Source organism: Hylaeus volcanicus, chromosome 5, assembly GCF_026283585.1.
Source record: "Hylaeus volcanicus isolate JK05 chromosome 5, UHH_iyHylVolc1.0_haploid, whole genome shotgun sequence".
NCBI lineage: Eukaryota > Metazoa > Arthropoda > Insecta > Hymenoptera > Colletidae > Hylaeus > Hylaeus volcanicus.
In genome coordinates, this window is record NC_071980.1 from 15,753,298 (window position 1) to 15,772,004 (window position 18,707).

Sequence of the window (18,707 nt, forward strand, 5' to 3'; positions counted from 1 at the left end):
GACTGCTAAATTTGACTTTATCTTGAGCCTCGTGGCGGTACATCGCACAGTGGTCCGGATGGCCGAAAACCTGGCCAAAATGCAATTTTTGAAGTTTCGAACACACTTTTTTCAATATTGTGCATGTGTTATATACATATGAGTGCATTAAATGCCGTTCGAAATTTTTAAAAATAGTAATCGGTTTCTGATATACAGAGGTTCAAAGTTGACGAAATTTCATGCTCCTTGATATCATGAAAAGTGGCGCATGTTTATTGTGTCACAGAAAGTTTATCCTCAATAGATTCATATGTAAATCATTTTACCATAAAAGTAGATGTTATAAACATAAACTTTCCACAAGAACAAAGTAAAATATCTTTGGATTCACTATTGTAATACCCTTCTCAATATGGTATAAATTTTAGTTATCTTTCAATGAATCGGAAGGAAAACAAAGATGATAGTCACCGAGTGACACGCTCTGCCAAGTTTCTTGATATAAAGTAACATGTCAGGTATGATATCCAATTGAGAAAACTTGCGCAAATTTGCGCCATTTTAAATTATTTAAATTTAAAGTCCATACTTACAAGGAAAAGAAGACTGTTTACGCGGCATAAAAACAAACCTTATTATCCTTAATTTTAATTTAACATTAATTTATTATTGTTAATTTTCCCAATGTATTCTAACTATGTTGCCCTATAAACGTAGAAATCCTATTTCATAAAAAATTCATAATGATTTAATATTTTTAATATGCATGTTGACCATATTGGATCTGCCATTTTGAATTTTGCAATTCTGATACTAGATTCGTAATTTGCGGCCCAAATAACTTTTAAATACCAAATTTCATGAAAATCTAATAACTTTGTAATATACATGTCGGCCATTTTGGATCCGCTATTTTGAATTTTGAAATGCTGATACCAGATTCGTAATTTTCGGCACAAATAACCCTAAAATATTAAGTTTCACGAAAATCCGAAAACTCCTAATTTTGGCCAGATTTTTGCCATCCGGACCACTGTGCAACGCGCCACCGGGTTGTCGTGGTATGCTCCAACCCCCTCGGTACCATACTCTTGGTCGTTCGACGAGACGCGTACCCCCGTTGGGAGTGATCGGCGTGGCCGAACCGCAAAAGCTGAACATAAAACCGCAGATAAGAGCCACCGTGTGTAGCGCGTGAAAGAGAATAACGGAGATAGAGGAACAAGTGGACTGAAACAAGATGGAAAAGCGAGCGGACGGCTAGAGGGAACGAAAGAGAAGAAGGCCGCACGGGGGCTGAATTACGAGCGGCCGACGGGCATTAACATTTTTGCTGAACGCGCAACAAATTAAAGCAATCTCGTTCGCTCGTGTCCCTCGTCTCTTGCGCTCCGGCTGGCTGACTGTCGTTTGTTCTTTCCCTTTGCTCTCCTCTAGTTGCCTCGTCCACTTTTTATTTTTTGTTGCCGCGTTCTTCTTTTGCATACGATTTAGCCGTGCCCGCTGTTCCACCCTCGTCGTACGCTTGATACACGACGAGGTGGAGCCGCATTACGGCTCCTGGATACCGACCAGCACCGCCAGCTCTTCGCTGGTGTTTCTACCTTGCTGCAAATACACTTGTACTTGCTGTTCCTTCGAACATGCTCGGTCTACATAAACCGGATGCCGCGGGGGGAGTGCGTTGAAAAGAGTGGAATCATACGTTAAGGATAGACACGAGTTCCTTTCTACACTAAAGACAGTTCTCTGATTCTTCTTGTTGGTATATGTGTCGCAGGGAAATGATAAAAATAGAGATTTGATCGAATCCCTTAACTGTTTTAGTGTAAAGATGAAATAATATTGTTTAGATATTGAAAGTATTTATTTAGTAAATTATGCGTTATTAAAAGTAGAATAGGTAATACAACAATAGTCATAGAAGCATAAATTATTTATTCGAGACTAATTAGCAAGAGAAATAGGTACTTAAGCTGATATTTTAAAAAACAAAAAGAATATGTTTAGGGAATGTAATTAATAAATAATAATGTTCATTCATTTTTATTGACACACGTTGTCGATTTGCGGCATCTCGAGTTCAAAGTACGTTACTTTTTTTACAGGCACATCTTTTTGTTCTACATCGTATTTTGGATTGTTCACAGGAACACTTCTTAAATCCTTGACCCCCAAATAAGGATAATTTTCCTGCAATCTCGAGACGCCACAAATCAACAACGTGTTTTAATAAAACTGAATGAACGTATTTATTTATTAATTACATTCACTAAAAATGTTTAAAATTTCATTGAAAATATCCTTTTTGTTTTTTAAAATATCTTTTGTTAATTGATTTTCTTTTGAATTGATGTCTGTAAACGTGGTCGTGGTGGTCATTTGACAGATATCGTTTTTCACACGTAATTGTCATAAATAATACCTGATAATTAAATAAAAAAAATTAATAAAATTAAAAAGGGTATCTATTTTATTTAAAAAAAAACTTCCTATAGTGTATTTTGGATAACGCTGTAGAATAGAGTATACGGATTGCTCTGTAAAACTAATAAAGTGTATTTCTAATAATAAAGATGACTGCGGACATATCGCAGCGGCTCAGAGTACGAGGAAACTAAGGAAAACGTTGAGGTTCGAAATTGATGCAACATTCGACGCGTTAAAACGCAAATTATGCAAATAAATTATATATTGGACGTGAGGATGAATAGCCGGTTTACCAGAGTGCATTTACATACTGGAGGTACGTACTGGCTGGCCACCGTAACAGAAGCGAAGGATCTCCCGAAGGAAAAAGTCGAGGCGAGGCAAAGTAGAGCGAACCGAGGTAAAGTGAACGAGAACCCAGGGATAGGGATGTGGTATATCGGTCTGTCGCCTCTGTAAATCCTTGGTGCCCGGTAACGCCGCCACCGTCGTGCTGCAGCCTTATCATCGTCAGGGCCGCAGGACCAGCGAGAGATTCCAGGAAACCGTCTAAGGTCCTGCACGCAGTTCCGCTTAATATTAACATAACGTTCTCGATGCATCTCGCTTCCAGCACGGGCGCAGGCAAAGCTCCGAGAAAAGCTGCTTTTTCCACGAATGTGTCGAAACAAGCCTGGTGCATCTATGCGACGTTCAATAATCACAGAACAGTTTTCGAATGCGTATGAAAATTTTGGAGTAAAATCATACTTGGTTGTCGTATCAAATGGCATAGTTAAACAAATTAAATAGGATTCTTGGATTCAGTTCGACATTATTTCTTATAGTATTTATTGATTTAAACGGAGATGACATTTCCTAATCAGGCTGCCTATCTTATTAACACGAGTCATACTTGACCTTCTTCTAAGAAGATTTAGAACTTGGGTTGAGTAGAACTATTTAAATATTTTGTATTTCTATATTTATGTCAGGTATATTAGGCTATCGTTTTTCGAGAACTTCAGGAGTAATATTGATTTTACATGGTTACATGACTGAAACTTCTCAGCATAGATGTGATATGCGTAAACTAGTTCTGGTGAAATATTCGAAATATGAACTAAAAAAGGCTCAACCCTATGTGGATTAAACTTGAAGAGCTATATCTAACTAATTAGATCGTGGTGAAAGAACCGACCGTCTTCACAAACGAAGATTTTGTGAAAAATTCAAAGAATATCTTTTTTTTGTTTATTTAGTAGGATATGTTCTAACCTAGAAATGGTCAGAAACAATGATGAGCTGTTTTTGCACAAAAGTTTCCAACTGGAGGATGGTACTTGAGAGGGAGAGCACCTCATAACGCACGTCACACCGAAGAGTCACACCGTGGATGCTTCCCTGATTGTGCGGGAGCACAGTACCGGACCACGGCGGTCGTCTCCGTGTATCGTTTGATCTCGTTAATAGGACCGCATTGTCTTGAATCTACATACTCCTCTACATACCCTTTCCCCAGTGTGCACTTCGTTCTGGACGAAAAAAGAACGACAAAGGGCCGAAGAGAGAAGAAAAGGCGAAGAAGAATGGGATACGTGCGCGCGTGTACACTCAGCGAAAGCACTTCGATAAATTACTCGAACAAAAATTTCAATCGTATAAAAAATACATTGAAATTCCACCGAACCTACTTATATTGGGTCAGTTTTAAGCTTGCGCGAATTTGTTACTGTTTGGATTAGAAATTCGTATTGTTTACGACGCGAGTTATTTCGCTATTTATTTCGGTGGATTAGCGTCAGTCTATTCGATCCTTTTGATAAAAAGGCCGTGTAATTATAAGAATACAACTTGGATGTATTAATAATGTGTTGATTTAATTAGGAAATAAATGTTTATTAGAGAACGTGTGTTACAAAAGGTTGCATCAGCAAGGAACAGAAAAGGTAAGTAAAGTATAGTAAAGACAGAACTGCAACTCATAAAAAAACAGGAACTAGAACGTGTATCACAGTTGGCACCCCTTAGTACCTATAGTCTCGTATGTTAATAAACCTATCATTAATTACAACACCTTTGATCATTACGAATTCTTTCAATCTTGTTTCCACTGTTACGATTTGTCGAGATTGAACAAAACTAAAATAAGGTGAGTACTATAGAAGTGTCCAAATCCATACTTTAAATATTATTAACAAGAATCACATAAACTAATCATAAAATATATGTTTAGAACATTATAACATAAGAAATAACATTTAAATACATAATTATATTCAATTCAATTTTAAATTAAATCTTAATCAAGTAAACTCTTATACGACTTAAAATAATAATTTGTTCGCTAACAACATTGTTTCAAATCAAAACTGATTCATTTTTACCATTATAATAATAACTTTTATTAACATTTTCCTAACCCTAACTTACCAATGGCGTCAAACTGTGTCAGTGTCCTGTTTTTTTTCCCGCGTGAATGGCAATAAAATTCGAAAATGTCGATTTTTTTAAAAACTCGCTTCCAACTTCAGGCCCATCTGGAGGGTGAACGAGTAACCCCACGTCAACGCCGTTCATGGATTTGGACACGCGAATGCTTTATTAACAGATCTCCAAAAAATCAGATTTTTTTAATCACGCTTTCGTTGTCAAATCGGAGCAGATTTGAAAGAGTAGTTAGTGGGCCTGTATACCAAGTTTCTTCTAAATTCAGTCATTTTTCGCATTTTGTGTCGTTATGTTGTATCCGCCATTTTGAATTTCTAAATTTTGAGTCCAGATTTGGAATCAGCTTCTCTGGTAACCCCTGTATACCAAGTTTCATCCAAATCGAATCAGTTTTCTTATTTTGGTCCGCCATATTTGATCCGCCATTTTGAATATCTAAATTTTTAGTTCAGACTTGGAATCAGCAACCTCAAAAACCTTGTATACCAAATTTCATCAAAATATATCGTCAGGAAAAATGAATATAAATGTTTCTCTTTCAAAGAACTTTGAGGGATCTTCCAACCAGGAAATACTACAATGTTTACTAGTATTTCTCGGAATTGGAATGGCCTTGCAAGGACGCTGTATCTATATAGGTCACTACGTCTGTCACTATCAGTCATTTATAATTGTCTATAAAATAGGAAACTTTGAGGTGTCATAGCTCAGCGTGGAACCAAAATTCAATTTGGAGGGCACAATTTCTACTACCTAATACATAGTTATTATCATTGTCAGATACTTTTAAACAATTGTTTTTTTTTATAATAATGTATGTGACTTTGATGTGCCTAACTCGGCGTAGAATCGTCTGATTTGATTCTAACAAAATTCAGATTAAAGGGTAGAATTTCTACTATCTAATAGGTAGTTACTATCATTGTTAGATACTCTTAAACAGTTGTCTTTTTAAATATATAATTATTAAATATTACCCTCATTGTACCATGTAGCAGGGCGTGGAATCGTCCGATTCGATTCTAACAAAATTCAAATTGAAGACTTGCACACACCCAGAAGACACTTGAAGCCTACTCCTTACGAAGTTTCACTGAAATCGGTTAAAAATCGGTTAAAAATCTCATAATTATGAACATTTAAAAAAGTGTGCCGCTAATTTTGTCCAGTAGTTTATAATAGCCTCACAGATTTAGTTACCGATTGTCTACCTAGTGCATTAATTCATTCCCTAATATGTAATTAATTAAAAACTAATTACTTTTGAATAAATAAAGTACAATTCACACAATAGAAAGAAAGAAAATCCTTATAAGAAAACACGTACACCTCGCTTCTTACTATATGTTCCTTTGTCCGCCCCTCTTCATCCTTTCTTTCTCCACTCCTATCCCTCTTCCAGACTTCTGATCCTCGATGTAACGTTGAGTCTGTTAGAACGCACGGACTGCACTCATCATCCTATTGTTCTCTAATGAATCCGTAGATGCTGACGGAAGCGCCCCTGGCCGCAAGATGCATGGGACAGGTTGCATCTCCGAGTCTCTTCTTTCCTCTTCTTTACCCTAAACCTCGTTGACCGACTATAAACGACGAACAAAATTATTTAAGCATAACGAGTCAGAATTCTAACTTTCCAGACTTTTGTGAAATCACTCAGTCGCACTGCGTCATACAGCCGTGAATTGTGCCTAAAAGAAACGGTTGTCCACCTCGCTTTCATTAGAATGAAGAATAAATTACGACGACGATGAAGCGCCATATCGTAGCTCATTTTTTAGAATGTATAAAGCTTCATACCGAGACAAAATTAATTATTCAAACGATTACGTTTTACTCAATGGTACAGAAAATTTAGGAGAATTATCACATTGAACACAGCCTTGTGTTAGTGCGGCATTTTTTATATGACACTTGACCGCCATTTCGCGGTAGAGTGGAATTTTTTTTATGTATAATATGCAAATTTTAATTGTTGGTATATGTAACTACCATGTATGTAAGGTATGTATGTAACTGTTATCGTTCATTTGTTTCATGCATTTGTTTTATTTATTTAAAAAAAGAATGAAATTACAACCAATGTTACGGAAAAGTCGGAACAACAATCACTCTGTAAAAGTTTAATCGGAATCAGTATGAGTAAATATACTACATATGCTCTACGTATTAACTATTACTATTTTTTATTAATCTTATATATTTCCGAATTATATAATCCAAATTGAAAACCAGAATGGAATAAAAATATCATATATTTTGCTTTGTTTATAAATTGTAAATTGTGGGTTTGTTGGATCTGTAGATTTGTTAAAGCGTATATACCGAATATGAAGTAAAAATATATTATTTTTTGAAAATGTTAAAATTTGTATATGTTATTTCAACTGTCTTTTCTTGCTAGACAGTCAAAGTGAGTGCCGGTACTCAAGTTTTGACTGGTTGGTATTTAGCTGACGTACAACGTGTTACCTCGTAATCCGAAAGATTGTTAATACCAATGTACGTGCTTTCCTTCAAATACACCTAACTGTAGCTCATAATAGAATTACATTGAGACGTGATATAGTTTTTTTTCTATAGCGTTTAGAATTGGAAAAATATGTGAAAAGATCGACGTGTTGCGTGTTGCATTATATTACTCTTGTCTAGTAGGTAGTCTATTCGTATAAATTGAAATTTTCGTTAATTGATTCGTCGAACGAATGGAACTCCAGTTGTGGCATCAATGAAAACATCCAAAATGATGATCCTTCAATAAAAGTTCCATGAATTAGGTTGTCCCAAAAGTTTCTTTCGTTTTATTAATAATTAATATATACACAATATTTAATGTTTTATGTTACATTACTGAATTGTGCACGATTCATTTTGTTCCATTACTGTTACAACATGAATATATATGAAACTAGATTGTCTATTTATATAAACGCGACCACATAAAATAATTGAGTGCTACTTGCGAAAGAAACTTTCGGGACAACCTAATATAAACACTGCCACAGAAAATAATTGAATGCAACTCACGAAAGAAACTTTTGGGACAACTTAATACTTCGCTCCTCAAAAATTCAAAAAGTTAGACGCTTCGCCAATGAGTTCCTCATTATTCAATAACCTATAGAAATACATCTGAGGTGCCATGCGTTTTTAAACCAGTTTTCCATAGATTCTTTCTAGAATCCATTACGTAAATCGAAGAAAACATCTTAGTCTTCATTCTGGGTTTAAGACTATGATAAAAATAATTTTCGAATGTTTTAGTTACATCAATGATTCAAATGTTTCGTCACATGGTTATTCGTCCAGGTTTAAAGAGTTCGATAAAATTAATTTTCAAAAGTTTCGGTTATCCTACTTCGTTCTTCGAGAATCCAAAAGTTTAAACGCTTTATCGAGGAGATGTTCGTTATTCGATCAGCTATCGGAGCGAATCCAAGAGCTCACGTGTCGTGAACCAGTTTCTCATAGTTTCCTAGGTGCTTGAATCCATTATTTACGTCGATACGAATTTACCTGCAGAGAAATCTCGATCTTGATCCCGGGGGCCGGAGTTGAGGGATGGGACGGCGACCAATGCCGGACAATACCGTATATCTCTCGCGGCCGTTTTATGGAAATACGTTCGGCGGACTCGTCTCGATACAATGATCGGTGGGTTCGATACGATCGAGCGTAGCACCTGTGCCCTACGTGTCGTTTGCTGCCACCTTCGACACGTATGCGAGCGCGCGGAAGAAAAAGGATCCTGTGGGTCACTGGCCGCAGCTCCTTTAAATATGGAAGAATCGGGGGAGATCGTGATAAGGAGGGTCAGAAGCGGGTTACGAACCAGAATTTCGTTGTCATGTAAATTACTGTCTCTACGCCGACTCCGGCCTCTAACTAACCGGGTATCCAGGTGAATTCAATCTCGGACACGATTGGAGAAACGTTCCCGATGCCTTCGGTCCCGTCCTCAAGAATGGACCGTGAGATCTCTTCAATGGTATATCAAATAATGATGTCTCTCCGTAACGAAGATATTGTTCGGACCCTAACGGAAACTTATTTCTCTCTTTTTTACCTCGTTCCTGCCACGGTGTTGTAATTCGACGGAAAATTATACGGTCGACCGTGTCACGATGATCAAATGTATTTCACGATCGCTACTCGAGAGAGGGACCAAGAGAAACAATGAACGCATAGAAATAGTGAGGACCTCGTGGATTTAAGAGCTCGGAAAGGGATACGATGACAAGGTGAAAAGTATTCGACGCGTTCGGTGTCCAACACTTCGAGTGCTTTAGAAGTACTTTAGAAGTACCTTAAAGGTACTTTAGAAGTACCAGGAATTCCAGCAACGTGAAAAGAAATTGAATAATTGCCGTTGCTAACGAGTACACGGCGAAATAAAGCCCAAGTACATACTTTGCTACATTCTATTGGCAGGTTTCATAAGAAAAGATTATGATTGGGAGTATAGGCGTATATTCAATATATGGTTAAGATTATTACTCAGACAGTAAATGAAGTTAAAAATTACAGCGCGCGGTTGAGGAGATGATACCCCAGGGATATCAGAGGTATGTAGAATTATATTAAAAACTTGAACAAACTTCTGCTCTCTTCTAAACAAATGTGCATATTAAAATTGATATAGGACAAAATTGAATTCAGCAACGGGGATTATCTTTAGATTATGTCTTCTCTTTTTTTGAAAGAATAGTAAAAGTTCAATATGACCTGAAAAACAACATTAAAAATGAAATTGGCGAATTTAACGAGCAAATATGCCAAAATGCTATCGAAAATTTTGATTTTCGAATTGATGTCTGTAAACGTGGCGTGGTGGTCATTTAACAGATATCGTTTTTCACACATAATTGTCATAGATAATACCTGATAATTAAATAAAAAAACTAATAAAATTAAAAAGGATATCTATTTTATTTTAAAAAAACTTCCTATAGTCTATTTTGGATAACCCTGTACGATAGAGTATACGGATTGCTCTGTACAACTAATAAAGTGTATTTCTGATAATAAAGATAAACGAGGACATATAAAAAACTTGAACAAACTTCTGCTCTCTTCTAAACAAATATGCATATTAAAATTGATATAGGACAAAATTGAATTCAGCAAGGGCGAATATCTGTAGATTATATCTTCTCTTTATTTGAAAGAATAGTAAAAGTGCAATATGCACTTGCATTTGTTTTTTAAAATAGACAATCTTACTTAGATTGATATCTATTGCATATTTATATAAATCGATTTCTTGTGTTATTCTGTATGTAAAAGTACAAGGTCTTGAAAAACTGAGTACTTTAGTAGATATTTTATACTTTCGTTATTATTAAGCGCTAATTAAACACCTGTAATTTTGGAATATGTTCAAATATAAGGAATCTTAAAATTCAAATGAATGAAGATAGACTTTCTTTAAATTAAAAGGAAATACACGCCTTTTGATCAAGTGACTATATGTATTTCCTAGCATTAAAAAACTGTAATGAAACATAAAAGTTTTCAACTGATGTAACTGTCACTTTCAGATGTTCCACAAATCCTATTTGTAATTGTGACATGTAAACATTTAGTATAATGGCGTAAACCTTGGTAAATTTGAAGTTATTTGTGATAGTAGAAATGTTATTGAAGTAAAAGTTAGTTAATATGAAAGTAAATGTTGGTTACAAGAATTTAATATAATGGTAATGTTACGAGCCGAGGGCTGTGAGGCTTGTTTCGGTCGCGTTGCCGAAGATAGTTGTCGTTTGGATAATTTTGTTAACAGGGATGTGCTTTCGTGGACGCACCTACGTATGACTAACGTAGGGTTGTCACTAGGAGGTTGGAAAGTTGTCGTGGACGCGCCAGCGTATGGTTAACGAAGGGTTGCCACTAGGAGGTTAGATGTCGTGGACGCGCCTACGTATGACTAACGTAGGGTTGCCACTAGGATTTGTTAGTTGGGGCCTCGTAACTTTTACTATTAAATACACCTCAAGCAGTAAAGGTATATTGCTGTCGGTCTCCTTAATTTAATAACTCAATAGGATAGGTACTGAAGAAAATAGTTAGGATTACTCTACTAAACTATGTATGTATTCAAAGGTTTAATTAGGACTATACAAATGTTTTCTGTATATATATCGCGGAAACTAATTCCTACTCTCAAGGTTACGCACCGAGTTGAAATGCGGGGGTCACGTTTACAATAGAACGAGTATTTACCAAAACGTTTCAAAACTATGTTCGAAGGGGATCCTTCCCGATCTAACGACGAGGTAACACGGTCTGCGTCTTATTTCTTCTTGATTACTATCACCCAAACTTTACTTTGCTTTATTTGAAGGGGATTCTTCCCGATCTTGCCTCGCGGATTTAAGAATATAGCGCGACGTAACGTGTTCAACGTGTCCTCAAGAAATGAGCCCGTGAGATGCAAAACGCATCGGTTTATACTCTAGATTTGTTAGAAAAGCGGTAGTGGGAGTTGATTCTTATGAAATCTATGCTGCCGTACGCGGAGATGCGTAACGGCACGTAGCTCCTATTTTTCGTGGAAATCAATCCCGCGACGCACCCTAGTTTCTTAGTAAAAACTTTATCGAAGGGTCGCGGCCACATCCGCTCGAAAGGGCAAATGTCACGGAGGAGAGATTTGATGGAAATAACGAAACAGAATAAAGTCTCTGTACATAACAGTAAAAATTCTTTTTTTATTCCTACTTTATGATTTCTCTTATGTTATATCTGGTTGATGAATTAGTTGTTGCAAAGAATGAGAGCAAAATATTACATTAATATTTTTAACACGTTATCGACAAAAAGTACGGAGAAATTAGGACTAAGAATAATGAGTAAATACACGTATTACAAAATCGTGGCTCCCTACTCTCCCTAGTAAAGAATTTGATGCCATAGATTGGCTACTACAGACTACAATCCCCAGATCTAAACCCTATTGAAAATCCTTCCATCAAGTTAAAAAAAGAAACTGTCGAGTTTGACGAAACCAATTCAAATCCAACCTTCCATTTATCAATTAATTATTTTTCAAATAAATACTTGATTCCACATGTTTTAGGATATTTTTCATTAATGTAACATATCAAATCATATATTAAGTATATTTCGAAAAATGCATATCTAATGGTTACATTTCGATTGAATAACACATATAAAATGAAGAAAAATATACGACTGACTGCGGTACCAAGCCGATCAAGTATATTTCAGGGTCGCTCCTCGCGTGAAACCTAGAAACAATGAACGCATAGAGACAGTACGAGACCTTACGAACGAATGGTTCCCTCGTAAGATAAACAACGTTGATCGGTGAAACGAACGATCCTGGACCACCTCCGTGTCCCCATAAAGACGGTGGGTCCGGTCGAGAGGCAGGAGGAAATAGAACGTCGATTTCCCTTTTAATCCAAGGGTACCAAACGTGATAGCTCGCACGCGTCGCCTTGTCGTTTCCCAGTCGAAGTGTCCCTATAAAACTCGCGTTTTGTGCCCGGTTTTGTGCCCATAAAGGACCGTTTTGGTGGGCCGAGGCGTGGCTCGTGATCCGCCTAGGTGGCCCGGCAGTAACTTACGCGCGGCCATCACCAGAGCTATCCGAATAACGCCGTGCTATCTTAAATATCCAGCAATTTATGCGTTTACGCGGATTATATCGCCGCGGGTTTACGGCCGGTAGTTACTTAATCACGTTAGGCACCGTAAGCCACCATCTCATATTTATACGTTTCTTTAAAGAGAGAAAGGGGTGGGACTAAATGTTCCCGTACCAGGTGAACATCTTTTTGTAAAACTTTGGAACCGAGATATTTTAAATAACTTGATATTTTTCGATACTGCGAGTAGTTATGATTCCAATTGATATTTGATTTAGTTTATTCAGCGTTTTGATTTATCTGATATTACGAATTTTAATTAAAATATAAATAGAAAGTAATTTATAAATACGAGTTAATTATGAAAAATAGGATAAACAAAGAATCAAGAATGAAAATCACAACTTATACGTATGTAGATATCACCAAAAATATTAATTAATAACAAACAGATACTTCTCAGTGCGTCTTCGATGATGTATATTTTTAATTTAATGCGTGCTTTTAATAAACGTCCTCAAAATAGATGCTCAAAATTATTTCAATTTGTTTTGTACTAATAGCTAATTTCTGCATATGGTTTATTCGATATTTCGATCTTTTATTGGATCTTCATTTCGTATTTACACAATACGTTTAGTTTTCATATTCAGTTAGCATTATATTAGGTTGTCCAAAAAGTTTCTTTCGTTTTATTAATAAGTAATACATGCATAATATTTTATGTTTTATGTTACATTACTGAATTGTGCACGATTCATTTTGCTCCATTACTGTGCCAACATGAATATCTATGAAATTAGATTGTCTATTTATATAAACACGACCACGTAAAATAATTAAGTGCAACTCGCGAAAGAAACTTTCGGGACAACCTAATAATTGGAATTCTGAAGAAGATAAAATGAAATGTTGGAACGTTGAATAAACTATACGTAATTCATCTACATCGATTGGGTATTAATTGACCCTAGTAGAGAATCGTCAAACTATTTGAACAAGATATCTGTAGAATTGTATCACGTGAATAAGATAATTATGTTTAAGATTAGTTTGCGTTTACTATTATACAGAATGTATCGTTTTGGCGGAATAGTTATTTATCTTATGAAGAGATGAAGGTATAAAAAAAATGTTTTTATAGAAGGTATTTGGTACAAAGGGACAGATTATACGGAGTAAATAATTTTTTTGTAAGTGAAGTAGTAGGGGAGACTTAAAAAGGAATTAATGTTTTTAAGTGAAATCTTATGTATATTTCTCCATAATAAAATAGCATTTGTTTAGACAAATTCATCTATCTATCATCATATCATATTTAGTCATTTGTTTTAATGTAACACGTTAAATTGGAGGTTACATTTAGCCGATACACAATACGTCAGTCGGCCAAACAAAGATAACGTATCTTCTTTCCTTTTTTTCATCCTTGAATCTTGTTATCAAAAATTGAAAATATAGATTAAGAGTGACGAATGTATACGCAGAAAACACGTAGAGCAGAACGCTGAAAAAGTGAAAAATAAAATAATACATTTTTGTAATATATTGAAAAAAAAACTTCTAATTTAATTTTACCTTCAAATTAGACAATGTCGTAAACAACTGTAACATTACAAGTATATTCTGTCATATAGTGATGCACAGTAAGTCAATGAAGTACTTGATCTTGTAACTACAAATTAATTACTCGATATACTCCATTTCTACTTAAAAAAAAGTTTATATCTCTCGAAAGTCTCAGTAGTAAAGTGTACATACTTATCAATGGGGATCTTAATAACGTATCGTATTGTTATGCAGAATTGTTATTGATTATTACTGTTATTTCAAACGATACCAAGCGTATAACTCCGATAATTGCCAAATCTGCGTAAACCAAACAAATCACTAGACGTACGAAACTTTTTTCACGAGAGCTTGTTACCAACCGCTTTTCATTGTTGTAGACTGTAGAGGACTCATAGTTACGTTTCGTATTAAACTTGGTCTGAATTTTTGTACCTTTGTTGCGTGAATAAATACTTTGTGTTATCCTGGGAATAAGGAGAATTTCTTGATTCTTGATAGTACAAAAAGTACACATATCATATAAATTTGCTGCATAAAAATGATTTTATGTCTCTCTACCCCCTTTCCTCGCAAGTACAATAAAAATCTAGAAAGACGCTGATCGTTTCGGAGAATCTAAATCTTTGATTCCAAATTCAACGAGGCCAATCAAATGCAAAGTAAAAAAACTGATCTCTTATTCGCGATACTTTTTCACTTCTTTATCGTGTCATAAAAAATACCCTGCGCCAACGTGATTGAAACAAACTGTGGCAAGCTTCTTGGAATATAACGAAGTCGACGAAGCACCGGCATGTATCACGCGTCGCACGCTTCAGATTGCGTATGCGTGCGACACGCGCTCGCATCCACGCACGAAGAGACTCGAGCGAAGATACAGGTTGCTAGCCGCACCTGTAAACTCCGTCGCGTGGGCGTCGGAAACCGTAGCCAGACTTGGCTTAATTTTCATAGTATTCGAGAAAATCCAACGCAATCCAACATTCGACGAACGGCACTGTACAGAGAGGAAAAAAGAGAGAAGTCAAAAGCAATTTAATTCCTGATGAAATTGACGAGGAAGACACGAACCCAAAGTCGAGGTCGCTTGTTTAGTTAATGGATTATGTCCATGTTGAAAGATTTGAATAAGTCGAAAGAGATGTTTTCTACGAAACGAAAGGTTGGAGTCTTCAAAATAAGGCGAAGATTATAATTATTGTACATTCGTATTTGCATTTAATACGCTAAGCATCCCAATACATTTCCCGTTCAGGCTGCATCAGTCATCGATGATTAACAATGTATAATTTAAAAAATTATATTCCGATGTTGAACATTAAATAGTTTGAAGATTACAAAAACTGTATTAGTATATAATTCTTTGATGACGACAAAATAACGGTTCTACGATGTTTTTTTAGGAAAATCAAGTTTGCTTGAATGACTTTCATATGTGACTTGTACTCACATTGTCAATATTATAAGTAGGAAAAGCATTTCTAACGATAGTAAAAAAAAAATACGCGTTATAGTATGCTAATTGTGACAAGATAGAAGAAGTGATCCTAAAACGGGCAACCACTTTCATTTTACTACCTACTGGTGTATCTATTCACGAAAAATGGATACTTTTGGTGTTACCAGCTTAATTTGGTGTTATAAGCTTTAAATGAAAAAATTTTATTCTATATTTTGTTCTTATTTTTTCATAAGGAACCACCTCGTTCGCGCTAGTACATATTATTCGGGCGCACCCTGTATATCAATCTATTTCATTAGTTATGTAGTTTGTATACATATATTTTATTATTAAAATTTCCTGTTTCAATCAAACATAATTTAGCTGATTATTAAGTTAACAATAATCGTTTAATGTGTGTGTATGCTTTTCTTCGGACCAAGACGTCTGACCGAGTCATCATTGTATTTTTGGCTAATCCTATCGAAATTTTCATAGAGAAAACCTAACGGTGAGTTGTTTTCTTCTAATATAAATGTATAATTATGATCACCGAGAATATTAACAAACATCAATTCCGGGGCAACTCTACATTAATTACTCACGACAGTTAATTATGATCGATCTGGATATTATTCTGGCGATTTTAAATACAACGTATAAAAGGCTAGCTGGTTATTTGTATGTAAAAAGGGAGTGAAAGAGAGCAAATGAGATCGCGAGATTTTTATGTATTATAAAATATTTAATATTTTCTTTTATTTATGTTATTCCAAAAAATGCAGTTTTAATGAAAAATAGGGTACATCATTTTTGTAACTATAATAAATACAATTTTACAACTCTTTGTGGAATTTTTAATTTCGTATTTTTGTATCTTTTTAAACAAATTCTAAAACTATATTCTTTCATATGTATATATATCATTTCCTAATCAATAAATCATCACAAAATATTTACATATCTTCATTTTATATTCTTTGGGTTACGAAAAAAATCACAATCATAAATGGGGTCGTGAATGAAAAAAGTTTAAGAAGTCCTGTGCTAAAACATTACTAAATTATTGGATCGGTCGGTACTATTATAAAAGCGAATGCAATGCAAAATAAGCAATGAAAAATATAATAAAAAAAAAGTATATAATGAATCTCGCGAGTCACTGCATTATATGATTCAAAAAGAAACTGTAAAACGCTGGATTAAGGACACACGTGCAAATTCATCGGAAGAGCAAATCGCGGAAAGCGTAGTTTCGCAAGCGTTCCTCGATCGGTTCGGTCGACGATGATTCAACCGCGTTTCTCCGTTCTTGCAACGCGTGTACCGGGCCACAATCGGTGCATTCTCCGACTCTAAATGCGTTGATTGCGCCGCGTATTCTTTCTCTCGCTTTCTCCTTTTCTCTCTCTTCCTCTCTGTCTCTGTCTCTCAAGGGAGGGAGAGAAGAATCGTTTCTCTGGTTCGCGCGGAGACTGAAAACCTTGGACGGTCCATAAATTACTTGAAATAATGATGTCAGCCCGGTAATGAACGTAATGTACACCAGGGTCTTGTTTGTGTGTGCGTTTAAAGGATAAAGAGGGTCCTCGATGGAGACCTCTGGCACACTCCCGTGGCCGCTTGAAAATTGCTCGGTTTATTTGCGATCCCGTATAAAATCTAAGGCTCAAAGTCGCTTTTACGCCAGATCACCGATTTCTAATTGTCCACGTGGATACGGCATGGATCATTACAGAGCCGCCGAAAGTTCCACCGCCGCTGAAACGTCCAGGTTGCAAATATCTTGTCCTATCGTCGCACTTCTCTACCGTGCGACGCGGCCCGCAATTATTTCCCCGAGCGGACCCGCGAGCCGTGCGATGGGATAATGGTCGGCGTAAGTTAAAATTTCGGCCGATACACGCGAAAACAGGTGAGTTACGAACGGAATTATGTGACTTAAAACCCAGCTATGTGCGTGTCCGTTGCCCTCCGTGCCTCGGACGCTCAATTTTATTGGCAATTTGTCCCGGCCAATGGAATTTATCCCGAAGTGGACCGTCCTTCTCTCTCGCAGCGTTTCTTTTTATTTCTCCTCGTTTGCTTTTCACGCGAATCTGTATTTCTCAATTAACGCCGTAGGACTTCCATTTAGCACAATCTTGTCCGCGAGGGTTTTAAGGAGGTGCGCCACCTCGAAGACCAACAAGAAGACTAATATTTGGGAATTCGGTTGACAATATGAGACGTCTACATTATAAACAAGTTTCGGGCATGTATGTTTCATGTACATAAGTTGAAGGCAAGTAAAAGTATATGTGCATGGGCAATATTAATTATCGGGACTTACAGACGACTCTACACACTTGTGCTTTTAAAAATCTATCATCGACCTACAAGTAAAGTAAATTATTTTACAATATTATAGTTCATTTTTAACCGACTTCGAAAAGGAGGAGGTTACTCAATTCGACATGTATTTCTTTCTTTTTTTAAAGGTATGTTCACCGATTACGCCGAGATGCCTTGACCACTCGGAATGAATCCTGTTGCATCTTGTAGAGCATGCCCCCCCCCCCCCCCCCCGGTGATCCCATTGTCACGACATTTTGTGATTTGTCATTTTTTACCCGTTTTTTGTTTAAACAGAAAAATTTTGTCTTGCTTCTTACTCCGAGACGGATGGACCAATCAGATTGAAACTTCTTGCATCTGGAAGAACATTTGCCATTTTGTCCCATAACAAAACATTTGTCCTTGTCTTATTTTTTACCACTTTATATCACTTTTTATCGCAAAAAACGCACTATTTCACGTATGTTTGGCCTGAAACCGATGAAATCAATGAAACCCCTTACATTTTGCTGCCGGAGAGGTTTTCACAATGATCACAGATGCAAAAATTTATGAATTTCTGTATTGTTTATAACTATTGTTATCGCAAAATTCCTATTATATGATGTAACTCGGTGAGGAAATTACCGAGCGCGATGGAACTTTCCGGATTTCATAATAGATGAATTCGTGATGTTCCCATTTGCAAAAATTTATGGACACTTTCATTGTTTAAAATCATTGTTCGTGCAAAATTACAATGCTCTGGTGTAGCTCGACAAGGAATTTACCAAACGCAATCAATCCTTTCACATGTAGTTGCACATGTTTTCCTGATAATCCCATTTGCAATTATACAGGGTGTCCAAAAAATGTTGGATGTCCTTGAATGGGGTGTTTCGGGGGGGGGGGGGGGGTGATTT